This window comes from Macrobrachium rosenbergii, chromosome 1 (assembly GCF_040412425.1).
Source record: "Macrobrachium rosenbergii isolate ZJJX-2024 chromosome 1, ASM4041242v1, whole genome shotgun sequence".
NCBI lineage: Eukaryota > Metazoa > Arthropoda > Malacostraca > Decapoda > Palaemonidae > Macrobrachium > Macrobrachium rosenbergii.
In genome coordinates, this window is record NC_089741.1 from 15,769,572 (window position 1) to 15,787,643 (window position 18,072).

General features: G+C 42.6%; 1 long non-coding RNA gene across 1 annotated transcript; it reads right to left on the bottom strand.

The window, feature by feature from the left end:
• Positions 1 to 8,799: 8,799 nt before the first annotated feature.
• On the bottom strand, positions 8,800 to 14,997 carry LOC136829378 (uncharacterized). The gene is made up of 2 exons (XR_010850407.1): positions 10,919 to 14,997; positions 8,800 to 10,798 (listed from the first exon to the last, which is right to left on the bottom strand). It is a non-coding gene; the product is annotated as an uncharacterized lncRNA (long non-coding RNA).
• Positions 14,998 to 18,072: the final 3,075 nt, after the last annotated feature.

Genomic DNA, 18,072 nt, shown 5'->3' on the forward strand with positions numbered 1-18,072 from the left:
TTATCAAAATCAGACATCACTGCATTTGATCATATCAGCAGTAACCTCTCTTGCCTCTAATTCTTCCGATTATCATGGTTGCAAAAAGGTCGATTTCAAAATAAAGAACTCTATAACTGAAGTAATTATTATTAATATCTTTCATTACTGTAACCGTCCTGTATAGGCTTTGGGTTGTCAGAGACCGGCTTCTCAGGAAATTCAGTACTCAGGATTTTGGGTTTTAGGCCTTCTGTGATTTGTTCCGGGATCCAGGGGGCATCGGATTTTCTTTATTATTATTATTATTATTATTATTATTATTATTATTATTATTATTATTTTTACGTTTTTCCGTGGTTTTAGTTTGAAATATGCTCTGTGAGACAGGTAGCAACAATTTACGGTAATTTAGCCTTGTGATTCTGACTTCGTGGGTACGGGAAAACGTAAAAAAAGAGGAAAACAAAGGAGAATTTCATATGAGCATAGGGCTCTGGTTACTGAGGGAAATATTACGTAAAACACGTGGGCACATTTAAAGTAGTGTATTTACATAAATGACATTAGTACGGGAAAGAGGAACTCAGTAGGTTGAATGAAACTGGGGAATTCAGCCACAGTCCGAGAAGCTTCCACGAAATAGCATCCCTCTGAAATGAGAGATATGCACATTATACGCCAGTAATGAAAATAGACAAAAGAATAATGAATTCGAGGCTGCACTGAGGGTGCCAAAGGAGTAATAAAGAATTAATACTGCCGATGCAAGAGGCGCACGGACATTAGACAAGGGAGATTTCTGGCTTTCTCCTTAAGAAAATATTACGAGACAAAAGCGTGACTGAAATGGGGCTCTTCCAGGGCACTTTACCTTAGCAGATTTTCCGAGGGCGCGTAGAAGGCGGTCCGTGGATGACTTGCGATTTCCGAGGATGAGTTTCTTCCACGTGGTGAGATGCAAGGGCTTCCGTAAAGGGGCAAGGCGATGGGGACTCCTCGAAACTCCAAGCAATGGCGTGTGGGCTCGAGGAATACGGTCGAAGGGCACGAGGAGAAGTATACTTTGGAAAGGGCCACGTGGTTAGGATGCAAGGGCATCGATGGGGCCAGGTGTTGAGGACGTCTTCACAAGTTCACTCCATATCTTCCAGCCCGCGTGTGTGTGTCGAGACCTTGGGCTTTTGCCTTTTATCCCCTCCTATGGGACAGGGGTGCGCCCAACACAGATGCTTTGACTCATTGCACCTGCTGCCCGCAGGGGAGGTTTTGGCCTGTAGGAGAAACGCCCAAGCCAGATTACTTTTGCCTCGAAGGAAAGATCTTTATCAAAAATGGGAGCGCCTTTAATCTTTTAACCCTTGTTTTTAAGTCGATAGACAGATGGTCTATCGATCGGCCGGCTGGCAGTAAATGAACAACCAACAACAACAAAGGAGGGGGGGGGGAGGTAATTTGCTAGCGAATTCTTGCTAATCATAATACCTCCCCATACAAGATGATGTACATACCTCCTTCGGGTGTGTACATCGATATTCAAGAATGAGCGGCAAATGCTTTACGTTACTCTACATTCTGCCTTGCAATGAACTTTACTCCTAAGGGTTTTATGAAGCTTGGTTACTTTTAATAACACATTGGGACAATTTTCGTTAATAGAACGCAAAGTGATTTAAACACTTGCAAAAGAATAATTACTTTAGATTTGGTTACCCACTGTAACTTTATAAAGTGACTCGAACAATTGTGAATTAATTAAGATTATAGGACCACGTATATGAGGCTATGGCCAACAAATGAAAAGAAATGGTTATTGTTCGAGAATTAAAATACACGGTTACTTAATTTTAGATAAAAAGCATGCGGTTAGTACAATCTGCCTTGAAGAGGCTGTGTAAATGAAAAACAGCGTTTACTTTTGTAAATGACATCCCCTTTTACGCGATACTGTAATGACTATACATATTCGCATTGATAATTTATCTTCGTTTTAACGTACTTTGCTTAGCTATCGTTCAACGCGAGCTGAGGGATGACCCACACACCGGGAATTTGACAGTCGTGTGCGGGCGAGAGTATTCGCGAGGTTTTAATTCGCTAACCTTAAACTACGCTAATTTTATGCGTCCACTGCCTACTCAATGTTATGACGGGGCGAGCAGACAAAAGATGTGGGGTAGGACAAACAGCAGTCTTGGAAGGAATGGAAGGGGGAAAAGGGATAATAATAACAAAAGGAAAATTAGCAAGACGTTACGAATGAAAACTTGACCGCATATGAAAGGCGGGACACGTCCCTCAGAGCTTACAAAAGGGGCATTTAAATCACAAGGGCAAGAGTTTATGACTCGCGATTCATTAAAATTAAAGATAAATAAATGACTAAAAGAAAGTAAATGATATTGGCAGAAGAGCTAAGGGAAAAAGAGTGAGGATTTTATTGTGTTAGGCGGGAATTTATCGTCCTTTGCCTATAAATTACGGCCCGGACTATCACTTCAGTCCCAGGGCGAGGAAAGTGCACCCGAAGGGCGCGACTCCTTCAGGAGGGGCTGACACGCACGCCCGGTGCCAAGGTATGGGCGCAAGGGCGTGCCACTTCTCACTCTGTTATTCTCAATGATTTATACATTGTGTGGGGAATGGTATCCCGTATTTAATTTCCTCTTGTGGTGATAATTTAAGGGAAGATTAATAGAAGGTGATAAGAGATAGAAGTTCCTGAGGAACGGAGGAAGATAGAGGAGGGTCTGACGTCCCCTTCTGGATTAGGGGTGCCAAGACCTTCGAAAAATGAAATGGCGGCACAGGTGCCATGGGAGCTCTAGAGCTCTTTGTAAATTACCTGGAATGTCCCACGCCCGTGGTAATTTCGCCTCGAGTCTTTCTTAATGGGACAGTCGTCCTCGGCCGGGGAAGCGGAGGGCCCGCGACCGGAGGGCGGCACGGAGTACCACCTGGGCCTGCTGATGCGACAGCTGACGCAGGAGGGTTCCGTGCGGGTTCTACCATAATCCGTCGCAGCTCTTGTAGTTCATCGGCCAAGGGAGATATGGCAGAATCCTGACTTGCAATTGCGTCGGCGACGGGCTGAGGCAGAGAGGAGGCGGTCGGGGGCGGCGTGAGCGGCTCGCAGGTGTTGTTGACCAGCTCAGGCACGGGTTGCGAGGGCCGCACCTGCAGGTGAGCTTCGCGGTGGTCGGGAGGAACCGTCTCTCTGACCGACGCTGGTAGCGGTGCCAGGCCGGGGAAGAGAGGGGTCCTGAGTTGGATCCCGTGAATGGAGATCGGCGTAGCGCTCTGGCGTTGGCACTAGGGCTATCAGAGGTTTCTTGGGCTCGTCGGTCAGGACGGACGAAGCTTGGCCCTGCTCGGGGCATGCAAGTGGCACCGGCAGGAATTTGGCATCTCCTGAAGGGAGATTTGATTGGGGCCCTGGCACTGGCACTGAGGCAGGGCCGGGCACTGGAATGGGATCGGGAACCGATCGAGGGGGCCACTGTACATTGTACTCAGGTGGCACTGGTGGGGACTGCACGTCCTTCTGGTACCCAGGGGGCGCCAGTCTTGGCTGAGGGAGAAGCGGGGAGGATTACTCGCGCCCGCTGGAATGATTCGGGAATGGGGACCCCTAGATTGTCGTGATTTCGGTGGGGACTGAAAGTCCTGTCCCAGGATGACGTCATAGCCTCCGGGAGATGGCTTGCTACTGCAAGATTGCAAATTTTGGATTGGTGAGGTCTTGTGACTCTCAATTGGACCGTAGGGAGTATCATTTTAAATTGATTTATTCCCTCGATCGTGACGAGTTTTCGTCTATTGACGATAGCTCCGTAGGGAACTCTGTCCCTTCGGATGAGGGAGATTTGTGCGCCCGAGTCCTCGAATGCAGTGACTCGGCGCGCAGGCTGGCTACCTCGTGGAGGGGCCACGTATACAGGCCCTTCGGCGGGAGGGCCTAATGACTGGGGATCTGTGACGGCCAAGGCGACGGTGGGAGTAGTTGATTTATTATTGCGTGGGCATTTCGCCCATGCGGGAGAATGGCCATAGACCTTGCACGCCGTGCAAAAGGTCTGGCTAAAGTCTTTCCGCGCTGCCCCTGTGGAGGGCGCAGGCGAGTTATTTGTCGGTTTTCCGGGAGAGAGAGGAGCCGGTTTCTTGTTCCGGCACTGTTCGGAGGAATGCCCCGTTTTCTTGCAATAATGGCAAGTTAGGGGCTTGCCCGAGTTCCCATTTTTGTGGGAATTTGAACCTCCGAGGAGGGACGGGGGATTTATCTTCCGCCCCATGGATCCTTCTTGAGGGTGGTGAGTTTCCCACATGTCTGCTATTCGGCAACACTCGGTGAGTGTTGCTGGGGCTTTTTCCACTATATGAGTGGCGAGGGCAGGAGGGGCGTAGCGCAGGAAATGCTCGAATTTAAACCGCTCGAGTACCTCGGCGGTGTTAGTGGCTCCTTCGGAATCGAGCCATTTTGTCAACGCCCGCTCCGAATGGTACGCCCAATCAGACCAAGTCTGGCCTGCTTCTCTGGGCTGCTCTCTCCAACGTCTTCTCCACCGCTCGGGGGTAATCTCGTACGCCTTCGTGACTGCTTGGCGTACGGCTTCCCAGTTTCCCCTATCTTCTGCTGAAAGGGCGTGGTAGGCAACGAGGGCCTTTCCGCCCAGGAATTTAGTGAGAACAAGGGAGAGTTCCGCGGGGGAGAGATCGCAGCACTCCAGGACTCGTTCGGCCCTTTCAAGCCATACTTCAGGCTCGGACTCCGTCCATTTTGGCATGAACGAGTGAGCTTGGCTGAGGGCACTCATCCCCGCGGCAGGGGCGGGGGTGGCGGGCTGTCGTTCTAGCATCTGGAGCTCGTGGGCGCTGTCGCTCTCGATCTTCCCATTCTCGTTCCTCCCTTTTCTCTTGGGCGATTCTGTCTCTCTCCTCTCGTTGTTCTTGGGCAATTCTGTCTCTCTCCTCTCGTTGTTCTTGGGCAATTCGTTCCCTCTCTCTCTCTGCACGTTCTTTATCCTTCTCCTGCTCTTGAGCGATTCGTTCTCTCTCCTCTCGTTGTTCTTGGGCAATTCGTTCCCTCTCTCTCTCTGCACGTTCTTTATCCTTCTCCTGCTCTTGGGCAATTCTTGCCCTCTCTCTCTCCTCACGTTCTTTATCCTTCTCCTGCTCTTGGGCAATTCTTGCCCTCTCTCTCTCCTCACGTTCTCTCTCCCTCTCTGCACGTTCTTTTGCCTCTCGTTGCTCTTGGGCAACTCGTTCTCTCTCTCTCTCTTCACGTTCTCTTGCTCTCTCCGCCTTGGCATCGTCCACTCGCTCTTGAACCCATGCTCTCAGATCTTGCCCCGATAGTCCCATGTCCTTCCCAGCGGACATGTAGAATTTGAAATCCTGAAATAATGGGTTTTGTTGGGCTCTGGTATTAGCCATCTTGGAATAATGGGTATAGGATATGTCTGAAAAGACTCTTTGTTAAAATTGGATGTGTCTTGGAAAGACGGGGTTGTTCTTGGCGAACGAATTCTAATATGCGTCTCGGAAGACGTAGTTGGATTTTGTCACGCTCGGACTTGGCCGGCTGTAGCGTGAAGTTAAGGAGTTGTTCTAACGAACTAGAATGATCAGTCCCGTAAGGGCTTAGATGTGTGTGAACTACACTATATAATGTCTCAAAAGTACTTAATTTTGGGTTCCCGCGGGAATGAGAAATTCTCGCCACGTGCGACGTAGAATTTTAGGAGTCTCTGAGGACTGGAATTTGTAGAAATTCTCGCCACGTACGACGTAGAATTTTAGGAGTCTCTGAGGACTGGAATTTGGAGAAATTCTCGCCACGTGCGACGTAGAATTTTAGGAGTCTCTGAGGACTGGAATTTGGAGAAATTCTCGCCACGTGCGACGTAGAATTTTAGGAGTCTCTAAGGACTGGAATTTGGAGAAATTCTCGCCACGTGCGACGTAGAATTTTAGGAGTCTCTGAGGACTGGAATTTGTGGAATTTGGAGGAATTCTCGCCACGTGCGACGTAGAATTTTAGGAGTCACTTAGGACTTGGAATTTGTGGAATTTGGAGGAATTCTCGCCACGTACGACGTAGAATTTTAGGAGTCACTTAGGACTTGGAATTACGATTCGTCCCTTAGGACTTAGAAATTACTAACGGGAAACCCAAAGAAAAAATGTTTGCTGGGAAATGAATGGGGGAGAAAAAAAATGCTACACACGCGGGCATGGGCGGGGGAGGTTGCAGGTCGTTTGGCCAACACTGGAGGTATTTTTAGATTCTGGGTGAATGAACCCGTATATTTATATACCGCCTGGGATTCCGGGGAATTTCCCAGTCGTCTGAGAGGATAACAGTACAACGGCCTAGTAATTTTCCCTATAAGCGGAGTTTAAATTTCGCTTTCCTAACACCTAGCTCGAATTCTAACTACACTGAGAGAATTTTCAGCAATGCAAGCTGACTTCGTCGTGTCCCACGTGGGAATTTTATTCGCGCCTAAATAACAGTTCGCTAATTCGAAATGCGAAGTAAAAGTTATCACAGAGGAATTTCTTTCGCACTATTCCTCGAAGCAAAGAAGCAAGGATATGGCAAAGATTTTAACACAGGAATTTTCGCACTATTCCTCGAAGCAAAGGATGGTTAGCACTGGTTATTTCCTAACTACCTATCCTGAAAGGCATGCATTAACGAATCTAATACGGCGGTTCTTTTCTCTCAGTGAATACATGCGTCCCTATTTCTAATTCCTAGGAACAGTCACGATTGTAAAAGGTTTTGCTAAGATAAACACATTACTTACGTGGAATTTTCTGGATCTGTGTGCTGGTTTTACACAAAAGGTTCGTAATTGTCTCGTACCCAGCTTAGCTTTGCTAATAGCTGATCTGGCAAGTTGCAAATGCAATAAAGCAACACTAGGGGAACTGCAACTGCAAAACGAGATCTATGGCCAGGTCGCCATTTTTACGTTTTTCCGTGGTTTTAGTTTGAAATATGCTCTGTGAGACAGGTAGCAACAATTTACGGTAATTTAGCCTTGTGATTCTGACTTCGTGGGTACGGGAAAACGTAAAAAAAGAGGAAAACAAAGGAGAATTTCATATGAGCATAGGGCTCTGGTTACTGAGGGAAATATTACGTAAAACACGTGGGCACATTTAAAGTAGTGTATTTACATAAATGACATTAGTACGGGAAAGAGGAACTCAGTAGGTTGAATGAAACTGGGGAATTCCAGCCACAGTCCGAGAAGCTTCCACGAAATAGCATCCCTCTGAAATGAGAGATATGCACATTATACGCCAGTAATGAAAATAGACAAAAGAATAATGAATTCGAGGCTGCACTGAGGGTGCCAAAGGAGTAATAAAAAATTAATACTGCCGATGCAAGAGGCGCACGGACATTAGACAAGGGAGATTTCTGGCTTTCTCCTTAAGAAAATATTACGAGACAAAAGCGTGACTGAAATGGGGCTCTTCCAGGGCACTTTACCTTAGCAGATTTTCCGAGGGCGCGTAGAAGGCGGTCCGTGGATGACTTGCGATTTCCGAGGATGAGTTTCTTCCACGTGGTGAGATGCAAGGGCTTCCGTAAAGGGGCAAGGCGATGGGGACTCCTCGAAACTCCAAGCAATGGCGTGTGGGCTCGAGGAATACGGTCGAAGGCACGAGGAGAAGTATACTTTGGAAAGGGCCACGTGGTTAGGATGCAAAGGGCATCGATGGGGCCAGGTGTTGAGGACGTCTTCACAAGTTCACTCCATATCTTCCAGCCCGCGTGTGTGTGTCGAGACCTTGGGCTTTTGCCTTTTATCCCCTCCTATGGGACAGGGTGCGCCCAACACAGATGCTTTGACTCATTGCACCTGCTGCCCGCAGGGGAGGTTTTGGCCTGTAGGAGAAACGCCCAAGCCAGATTACTTTTGCCTCGAAGGAAAGATCTTTATCAAAAATGGGAGCGCCTTTAATCTTTTAACCCTTGTTTTTAAGTCGATAGACAGATGGTCTATCGATCGGCCCGGCTGGCAGTAAATGAACAACCAACAACAACAAAGGAGGGGGGGGGGAGGTAATTTGCTAGCGAATTCTTGCTAATCATAATATTATTATTATTATTATTATTATTATTTCAGCAGATGAAACCTAGTCACATGTAACAAGCACACAGGGGCCATTGACTTAAAATTCAAACTTCCAAAGAATGTCGGTTTCAACCTCCCACCACAGACACAACACTGCAGCAGTAACTGATCATGATACAGAGCCAGTGATTTTTCATCGCCCAGAGAGAGACACGAACCCTCTGGCCATTTTACGGATCCTGCAGCCTTGTAGGTTACCTGCGCGGCGTTCGGGTCCGCCATTATTTCTGGCTTCTTCGTAATATGGCTAAATAAAGTTAACTTCGTGTGGTCGGAAACGTTCGACGACTTTTGATGAATAACGGACCCTTTCCTGATTAACATACTTGTTTTATTCATTCGTTCGACCTTCCTCTTTGAGTATCTCTGTTTTTTACTTATCCTTGATGTTTTCATTTTGACATATGTCAGTATGTGTTTAATTTAACGTAAATTAATTTTTGAATAAGCCACTTTGGCAGTAATTATTCTTTTGGAACGTAATGACCCTGTTTCCTCCTCCCCGACATTTCTGACCCCAAATGTTATGGGCCCACGCCCATCAAACATACACAAGTCTCTTAAAATACAAATAAAGTCACTAACGACCAAGTCCACAATAGGTGGAATGGCCGCAACAGAGTGTACAGAGATGGAATCAAGGAGGATAAGTAAAAGCTGAAAATAAAACCTTAATATTTAATACAAACTTTTTAGAAAGAAATGACCACTGAGCCTCTTACAAAATACATTAAATGAACACAAAAATCAACCACACACTGAAAACATCGAATAACAAACACTCTTACACCAAATTAAGATAGGCTATACAATTACACTTTAAAGAGAGGGCCCTGAAAGTAATAGGATGTCGAAAAGACAGAATAACCTAACTTAATACAGACTAAATGTTTATAAAAAAAAACTGCTTCCCTTAAGTGAGCTGTAAACAGTAGAAGAGGCAAACGCAGCCTTCAAATCACGGGTCGAGGGGCATAATATATATACTCGAGACCTTACCAAACGTAAGAGAGGTCCCCTAGGCAGTATTACTGAACCAAGGGCGTAGACAGAAGATAGAATCACTTTAACGTCGCAAGACGATCAACGGACACGGCCGTCCGACAGGCAATCACACCTTACCAGTTGGCAGAGAGGTCCCTTGGCAGTGTTACTGGACCAAGGGCGTAGACTGAAGAATAAATCAATCTCCCAAAGCAGCAGCAACTGATGAAAGGCAGGTATCGTAATCCAGAGATAGTTCAAAATCAATCAAGAATAAGGCAGGCCCACACAATGCTAAAGGTCCAGAAAACAACTCTCTCAGTCCTCGAGAAACAGCGCCGAATACAGCTCCGGACGAGAAGCCAAAACCACACGTGAAAATAAAACAAGCTCATTGTAATTAAAACTAAACAACAAGTCAGAAATGTCGGGGAGGAGGAAACAGGGTCATTACGTTCCAAAAGAATAATTACTGCCAAAGTGGCTTATTCAAAACAAATTAATTTACGTTAAATTAAACACATACTGACACCTCCTCACCCAACAAAAAAAAAATTTTCCACAAGAAAATTTTTCTACAAAGTATTGAACTTAACTCAAAATTCAAAGAAATATATAAAAATGCTAATATCAAAAACAAACATAGCAATTCAATCTATATGAAATAAAACAGGGACAATAAGAAAAAAATTCAAGTCCAATGACAAAACTCAAAAAGTGATTGAAAATACTATATCACATTGCCGGCCAAAAATAGATTAGTGGCAAAAAATTTTGTACCACTTTCAATACAGTCAATAGATATCAAATCTTAACCTTAATATTATGACTTAAAACTAATACAAGTAAATAATTTATAGTGACCACGCCAAAAATAACATCAGTATCAACATATGAAGAAATATGGTAATATCCCCATGAACTCACAAGTGGAGCGGTGGGCACAGGTCAGCAGAACAGCAATATTAACAAGACTAACCTATTATTAGACTAAACCTAGCTAACCAACAACCAAAACTATAAATCGACCACAATGGGGCTAGTGTTACCGCAACCAAGGTCACCACTCATACACCAGCCTGTAGCGCCTAAAAACGGCCGTGCTACAGACCCGTGAGCCCGTGACCTGGCTAAATTATTCTGAAAACACAAATATCAGTCAAACAAAAATAAGGACCAAAACCTTAATAAATTAACCTTAACTTAGTCTAGGTCACCACTCATACACCAGCCTGTAGCGCCTAAAAACGGCTGTGTAGTGCTACAGACCCGTGAGCCCGTGACCTATCTAAGCTTTGTAAAGAAAGAATTAATGTGGACCATTGGCACAAATAAAGAACAGGGACATAACAGTATATGATTAATGATTCATAAAACTAACCATCAATCACCAAAAATAAAAAAAAACGTAACACACCGTTCACATATCCATGATTTTACGACACACTCAATATTGTGGCCCTTCACAACACCTTCCAATAATGCCTCTTTTCACTCCAGAGAGCGTCCTTACTCAACACTATTTGTTTTTGCAACTCACTGAGTTTCAAAGAGCGTCTTTTCACTTCACTTCACTCAGTTTTAGTGCCTCTACACTTCAGAGAGCGTCCTCACACTAAACGGGTTTGGGCCTTAAATACACACATCATTAATGGACATATACAAGACAATGGTAACACCTTAAAATTAACCTGGACATACACAAGACAATGGTAACACCTTAAAATTAACCTGGACATACACAAGACAATGGTAACACCTTAAAATTAACCTGGACATACACAAGACACTGGTAACACCTTAAAATTAACCTGGACATACACAAGACAATGGTAACACCTTAAAATTAGCCTCCACCAATAACACATACTAAAATAAACAGAAATCAAAAGTACCCTTAACCACTCTTAATCAAAGACGACACCGAAGAAAAACCTGCAAATCACGATATTTAACATCTTAATCTTAAGTACTTAATCCTAAATTATTTCATAAACAAAAACACCTGACACAACATTATTACAACACACCTGGAAACCTGTACATTCAATAAATTTATAGGATTAATCAAATCAATTAATATAAGTATATACAAAACAACTTTACGAAGAACAAAAAGGTTTTTCTCAAATCAACCTATCGATCAGTCACTGATGCGTGATAGTGCATCAGCGACAACATTACTTTTGCCTAGAATGTGTGAAAAGCTAAAATTCCATTCCTGGAGCAGGAGGCTCCAACGCATCAACCGTTGATTTTTATTCCTAAACCTGTTCAAGAAAACCAACGGATTATGATCCGTTAATATTTTAATCGGAGTCCCTGTAGAGGATCAATATACCTGAAAATGATTAACAGCTAAAATTAATCCCAAAGTCTCTTTCTCTACAGTCGAGTATTTCCGTTGTGCCGGGGATAACTTTTTGGAGAAATAGGCAACAGGATGAGATACTCCATAAGCATCTTCCTGCAACAAAACTGCTCCAACCCCAACATCACTCGCATCAGTAGCAAGCGAAAAAGGAACGTCAAAATCAGGAGCTTTCAAAATAGGGAAATTCATTAGGACCTGCTTTAACTTTTCAAAGGCATTTTGGGCATCATTAGTCCATACAAAAGTCACATTCTTACGTAATAAATTAGTCAGGGGCTCAGCGATATCAGAAAAATTCTTAACAAATCTACGGTAATACCCTACTAAACCAAGGAACTTTCTGACATCCCTGCGACACCTCGGTATTTCAATATGTCTAATAGAGTCTACGTTTGCCTGTTTCGGAGCCACTTTCCCAAATCCTACTTCGTGACCCAAATATACAACCTTTGCTTTGGCAAACTCACTCTTTTTAGGTTTATAACCAAACCAGCTTTCCTAAGTACCTGAAATAAAGCCTTAATACGTTTAAGATGGGTGTCCCAGTCATCACTATAAATTACAATATCATCAATATAAACAACACACCCCTCTAAACCTTGGACCAAAGTATTCATTAACCTTTGAAAGGTTGCAGCGGCATTCTTCATCCCAAAAGGCATTACTTTACATTGGTAGAGTCCGCGCTGCGTTACAAACGCTGACAAATCCCGTGCCCGTTTGGACAGCGGAACTTGCCAATACCCCTTTAACAAATCAAATTTAGTTATATATTTTGAATTCCCTATCCTGTCAATACAGTCCTCTATCCTGGGTAAAGGATAACTATCAGGCTTTGTGACCTCGTTGACTTTGCGGTAATCAAAACAAAGCCTGAATTGACCATCCTGTTTCTTTACCAAAACAACAGGTGAAGACCACGGACTGTTGCTGGGTTCGATCAGCCCGTGTCGTAACATATAATCAACCTCTTTATCCACAACATCATTTTTAAATGGATTTAACCTGTAAGGGGATTGTTTTACCGGAGTTGCGTTACCCACATCCACATCGTGTTCAAGGACAGTGGTCTGTCCTGGAACATCCGAAAATAAATCCTTATAACTAAAAACTAACTTTTTCAAAGATCCCTGTTCTACTAAATTCAAATGTGAAACCATTTCTGAAAAATTTTCTAAAGAATGTTCATTATCATTAGGCCATTCGGCACCATCAAAACAATCATCATCAAAATTACTCACGTCTGGAAAAGAAAAGAATTAATACCGTTACACTTTGTAGTATCACCAACTAATGCCACGGGAATAACTTTGTCACGACCTTTATAAGCCTTTAACATATTTATGTGACATAACTGGTAGGGTCTCCTCCTTTCAGGAGTTTCAACTAAATAATTAACATCACTTACTTTCTTTAAAATTTTCCACGGTCCTGAAAATGAAGCTTTTAAAGGGTTTCCTGGAATGGGAAGCAATACCAAAACATTATCACCCACTACAAAATTACGCTCCTTAGTCTTTCGGTCAAAAAAGTATTTCATTTTCTTTTGGCTACACAATAAATTTTCACCAGCAAACTTCCAAGCCTTCGTTAATTTATCACCCAAATTACTAACATAATCTAATAAATTCATATCAGGGCGTCCCCCTCCCAAGATTCACGAACCACATCCAATGGACCACGCACACAATGACCAAAAATAAGGCTGAAAGGTGAAAATCCTAAAGACTGACTCGGCACTGACCGAAATGCAAATAATAAATAAGGTAGTTCCTTATCCCATTCAGAACCATTAACCAAACAATACTTTTTTATCATAGACTTCATGGTTTGATGAAATCGTTCCAAAACACCTTGACTTTCAGGATGGTACGGAGAAGTCACAGGATTAATTTTTAATTCAGCCATCTTCTCCCTAAATAATTTACTCAGAAAATTAGACCCACAATCGGACTGAATTACTTTGGGCATTCCGAACCTGGTGAAAAATTCAATTAATACTTCAACAATTTTAACAGATTTTACATTTCGTAGTGGTATTGCCTCAGGATATCGAGACATCCTATCCATAATTGTTAAAATATACTGATTGCCACTACGAGTTTTCGGCAGAGGACCAACCACGTCAATAATTACCTCTCTGAACGGTTCAGAAACAACAGGAATAGGATGTAATGGTGCCTTTGGAATTGGTTGATTAGGCTTCCCGACCTTTTGACATGCATCACAACTATTTACAAATTTTTAACATCATCTTTCATCTTAGGCCAAAAATAATTTTCACACAATTTACGAGTGGTTTTAAAAACACCAAAATGACCAGCCAAACCATTTTCATGAGCCAATGTCATTAACTCCTTTCGATAAACAAAAGGAACCACAATCTGTTTAACAATTTCACAACCTGTATTAATGGCATCAAAAGGTCTACTTATTCTATACAGAATATTATTAATTATCTTAAATCGAGGGACAGTCAAATCAGTAATTTCGCCAGACTCAACTGGCAGGTCTTTAAAATCTGCTTTCTGAGCTGTAATAAGTTCCTTAGTAGTCCAATTAAGTTTATTATCCAACACACCACTATCTATAACTAAGCTATCACTACGATCTAAACTACTCAAATCAACATCAACTACCGACTCGGCCGAGTCAACACTACTAGCCTTCGATCGAGTGACTACAGACATTTCATTACCGGAACTTAATACAATAGGGAAAGTTTTATTTATTAGGCGACATCATTCCCTAACACCAAATCCACATCTTTAATAGGAAATTTATCAATAATGGCCAATTTTAAATAACCTGAAAAAGACGGGCATGATAAATAAAAACTCTCAACCGGGTAAGACCTGACCGTATCTGGAAAACCACTTAACAAAACATATTCCTTATTTGAACATTCCCAATCAATAGGTAAGGATTCTCTGAGAATTAAAGACTGAGCAGCCCCAGTGTCACGCAAAATTTTAACCTTTCTTTGCTCAGTCGAATTCCCAGAGCGAACAAAACCATCAGACAAAAATTTCTGAAAAGGAGCCAGTGACTTATTGCCTAGTCACTGATTATTAGAGTTCTCAGCCACTGACTCTTTCTCATTCCTACGAATGGCCATTACCGGACGTCTTTCGGTCCTTTGTGACCTTTTAAATGCATAACACATGCTCTTGACGTGTCCCTTCTTATGACAGAAGAAACAAGTCAAAGTTTTCAACTTCTCCGGGTTATCTGTGGTCTGCCTATTATAGCTGTTAACAGGAGTAGTATGAGAACCATAATTAACATTAGGCCTATTATACCTGTTCTGATTACTACTCCTGTTAACTCTCACCCAACCAGATTTCTCATTTCTGGGTACTTCCCTATCACATTTTTATGAGAGAGGAGGTACTCATCACTTGCAATTGCCACCTCCTGTAAAGTTTCTAATTTTAACTCTTCGAGGTGTACCTTCACCTCATTAGGCACGGACCTTTTAAACTCCTCAACCAAAATCAATTCTTTTAATTTCTCAAAGTCTGTCACCTCCTTAGACTTTAACCAGTCGCCAGCAAATTGCTCTTTAGCCCTGGCGAACTCTACAAAAAAGTCTGCCCTCTTTCCTTCTGTAAATTACGGAAGCGTTGTCAGTAAGCTTCCGGTACCAACTCGTAAGCCTTCAAAACTACGGCCTTTACAGAATCATAATCTGAAGACAGATCTTCGTCCAAGGTAACGTAAACTTTCTGGGCCTTACCTAACAATTTACTCAGAATAAGAGTGGTCCAATACTCTTTTGGCCATTCCAACCTTGAAGCTATTCTCTCAAAAGAAACAAAAACTCTGCCACGTTAACTTCCTGAAAATTTGGGACTAACTTTAGAGCTTCAGTTAGATTAATACAAGGCATTGCAGACACATTATGTTGGGAAGAAGAAGAACCCCTATTACTCAATGCTTGCATAGCAAGTTCGTGCTGCCTCTCTCTCTCTCTCTCCTCAGCCTTCAACCTTTGGAGATCTATTTCCATTCTTTTCAACTGAATCTGCCTATCTAAAATTTCTACTGACACCGCTTCCTCCACCTGCCTAGTCTCTGGTTTACCGTCTGCCTTCATCACCTTAACCTTTTCATAAACATTAAGCAGCAACAAGCCCTTCCTAACAGACCCAGGATTTTCAATTTCAACAAATTCTGCTACACTCTCTAAATCAGGCTTATTCAATTCTGCCAACCTGTCCTGCCACCCCTCTCCACTCAAGAGCTCCGGGATATTCAAATCAGCCATAGTAAATTAATTACACACAAGTAAATATATAAATGTATCTCACAAAATATACCCAAAAACAAACCAATACACTGAACACCAATAACCACACAAATATCCTACCACGGTCAAAAAAAAAAAAAATTATAAACACCGATCAACACAAGAATATAGGAGAGAAGGTATTACTATGCTGCAAAACACCCCAAGAATCCACTCTATACACTGAAGTGACTACAGGATCCGACAAATCCTGGCAAAAGGTCGCCAAATGTTATGGGCCCACGCCCATCAAACATACACAAGTCTCTTAAAATACAAATAAAGTCACTAACGACCAAGTCCACAATAGGTGGAATGGCCGCAACAGAGTGTACAGAGATGGAATCAAGGAGGATAAGTAAAAGCTGAAAATAAAACCTTAATATTTAATACAAACTTTTTAGAAAGAAATGACCACTGAGCCTCTTACAAAATACATTAAATGAACACAAAAATCAACCACACACTGAAAACATCGAATAACAAACACTCTTACACCAAATTAAGATAGGCTATACAAGTACACTTTAAAGAGAGGGCCCTAAAAGTAATAGGATGTCGAAAAGACAGAATAACCTAACTTAATACAGACTAAATGTTTATAAAAAAAACTGCTTCCCTTAAGTGAGCTGTAAACAGTAGAAGAGGCAAACGCAGCCTTCAAATCACGGGTCGAGGGGCATAATATATATACTCGAGACCTTACCAAACGTAAGAGAGGTCCCCTAGGCAGTATTACTGAACCAAGGGCGTAGACAGAAGATAGAATCACTTTAACGTCGCAAGACGATCAACGGACACGGCCGTCCGACAGGCAATCACACCTTACCAGTTGGCAGAGAGGTCCCTTGGCAGTGTTACTGGACCAAGGGTGTAGACTGAAGAATAAATCAATCTCCCAAAGCAGCAGCAACTGATGAAAGGCAGGTATCGTAATCCAGAGATAGTTCAAAATCAATCAAGAATAAGGCAGGCCCACACAATGCTAAAGGTCCAGAAAACAACTCTCTCAGTCCTCGAGAAACAGCGCCGAATACAGCTCCGGACGAGAAGCCAAAACCACACGTGAAAATAAAACAAGCTCATTGTAATTAAAACTAAACAACAAGTCAGAAATGTCGGGGAGGAGGAAACAGGGTCATTACGTTCCAAAAGAATAATTACTGCCAAAGTGGCTTATTCAAAACAAATTAATTTACGTTAAATTAAACACATACTGACACATATCAGTCTTATCCTCCGGTTTTCATTGCTTTTGTTCACATTTTGAGAGTTCAGCTTCCACAGCCTTAACGGTATGTTGGATAATTTCCATTTTTTCTCTCTTTACTTGTTCTCATCTCTCCCCTCTTTATTGTTTTATATATAGGGTGTTTCGAAATTCGAGACCCCCCTCTACAGCATAAACTAAAATTGATATGGACAAAAACAAAAATAATTCAGAACAGGTATTTAAGGTTCTCTCTACGTATTTAATATTTTGTGTGGCCTCCATCTGCCTGTACCACAGCCTTCATTCTTGAGGGGTATGATTTCAGCAAATCGCAAAAAAGCTGAGACTCAAACTCCATTTCCCTGAGCACTTCGGTCATCTCTCTTCGCAGATCGTCGAGGCTTGGTATACCATCATAGTTCACTGTGCGCGCTTCAACATGATCCTTTAAGATACTACCAATGTTTTCACACACATTAAGGTCAGGGGAGCTACCAGGAAATTCAGTTGACGAGAAGAAATCGATACCACTGTTTCGAAGCAGCTCCTGTGTCTGAGGAGCCTTGAAACATGGTGCCCTATTATGCAAAAATGTGACTTCTTCAACAGATAACACATTTTCAGGATCTTTGAGGAAAGGAAATACTCCTCCAGTAAACATGGTTTCTCTGAAGTATTCGCCATTCCATGACAGTCCTTTTTCTTTGATGATCCACATTAACTGTTTGGCTGTGAAACAGGGAAAAATTCCCAAACATTCAGGAAATTTCACAACTTGGCGATAGCGCATGTCATCGCTGATATCATCCAACTTTGCAGCCCAAATGATGTCATTTTTATGATTTGGCTTCCTGACTATGTAAATGCAGAATTCATCTGATGCGGCAACATGGAGAACGTCGGCTTCATCCCAGTCTTTAAGAAATGAACCACAAAACCATGCACAGTCTTCTCTCTGTTGCTGAGTGATGTTGGGCTTGCTGATAACATGAAATGGCTTGATACCAGATTTTTTCAACTCACGATATACAGCCCTATAACTTCTCTTCTTTCCCCCTTTTGTTTCTAGTTCAAG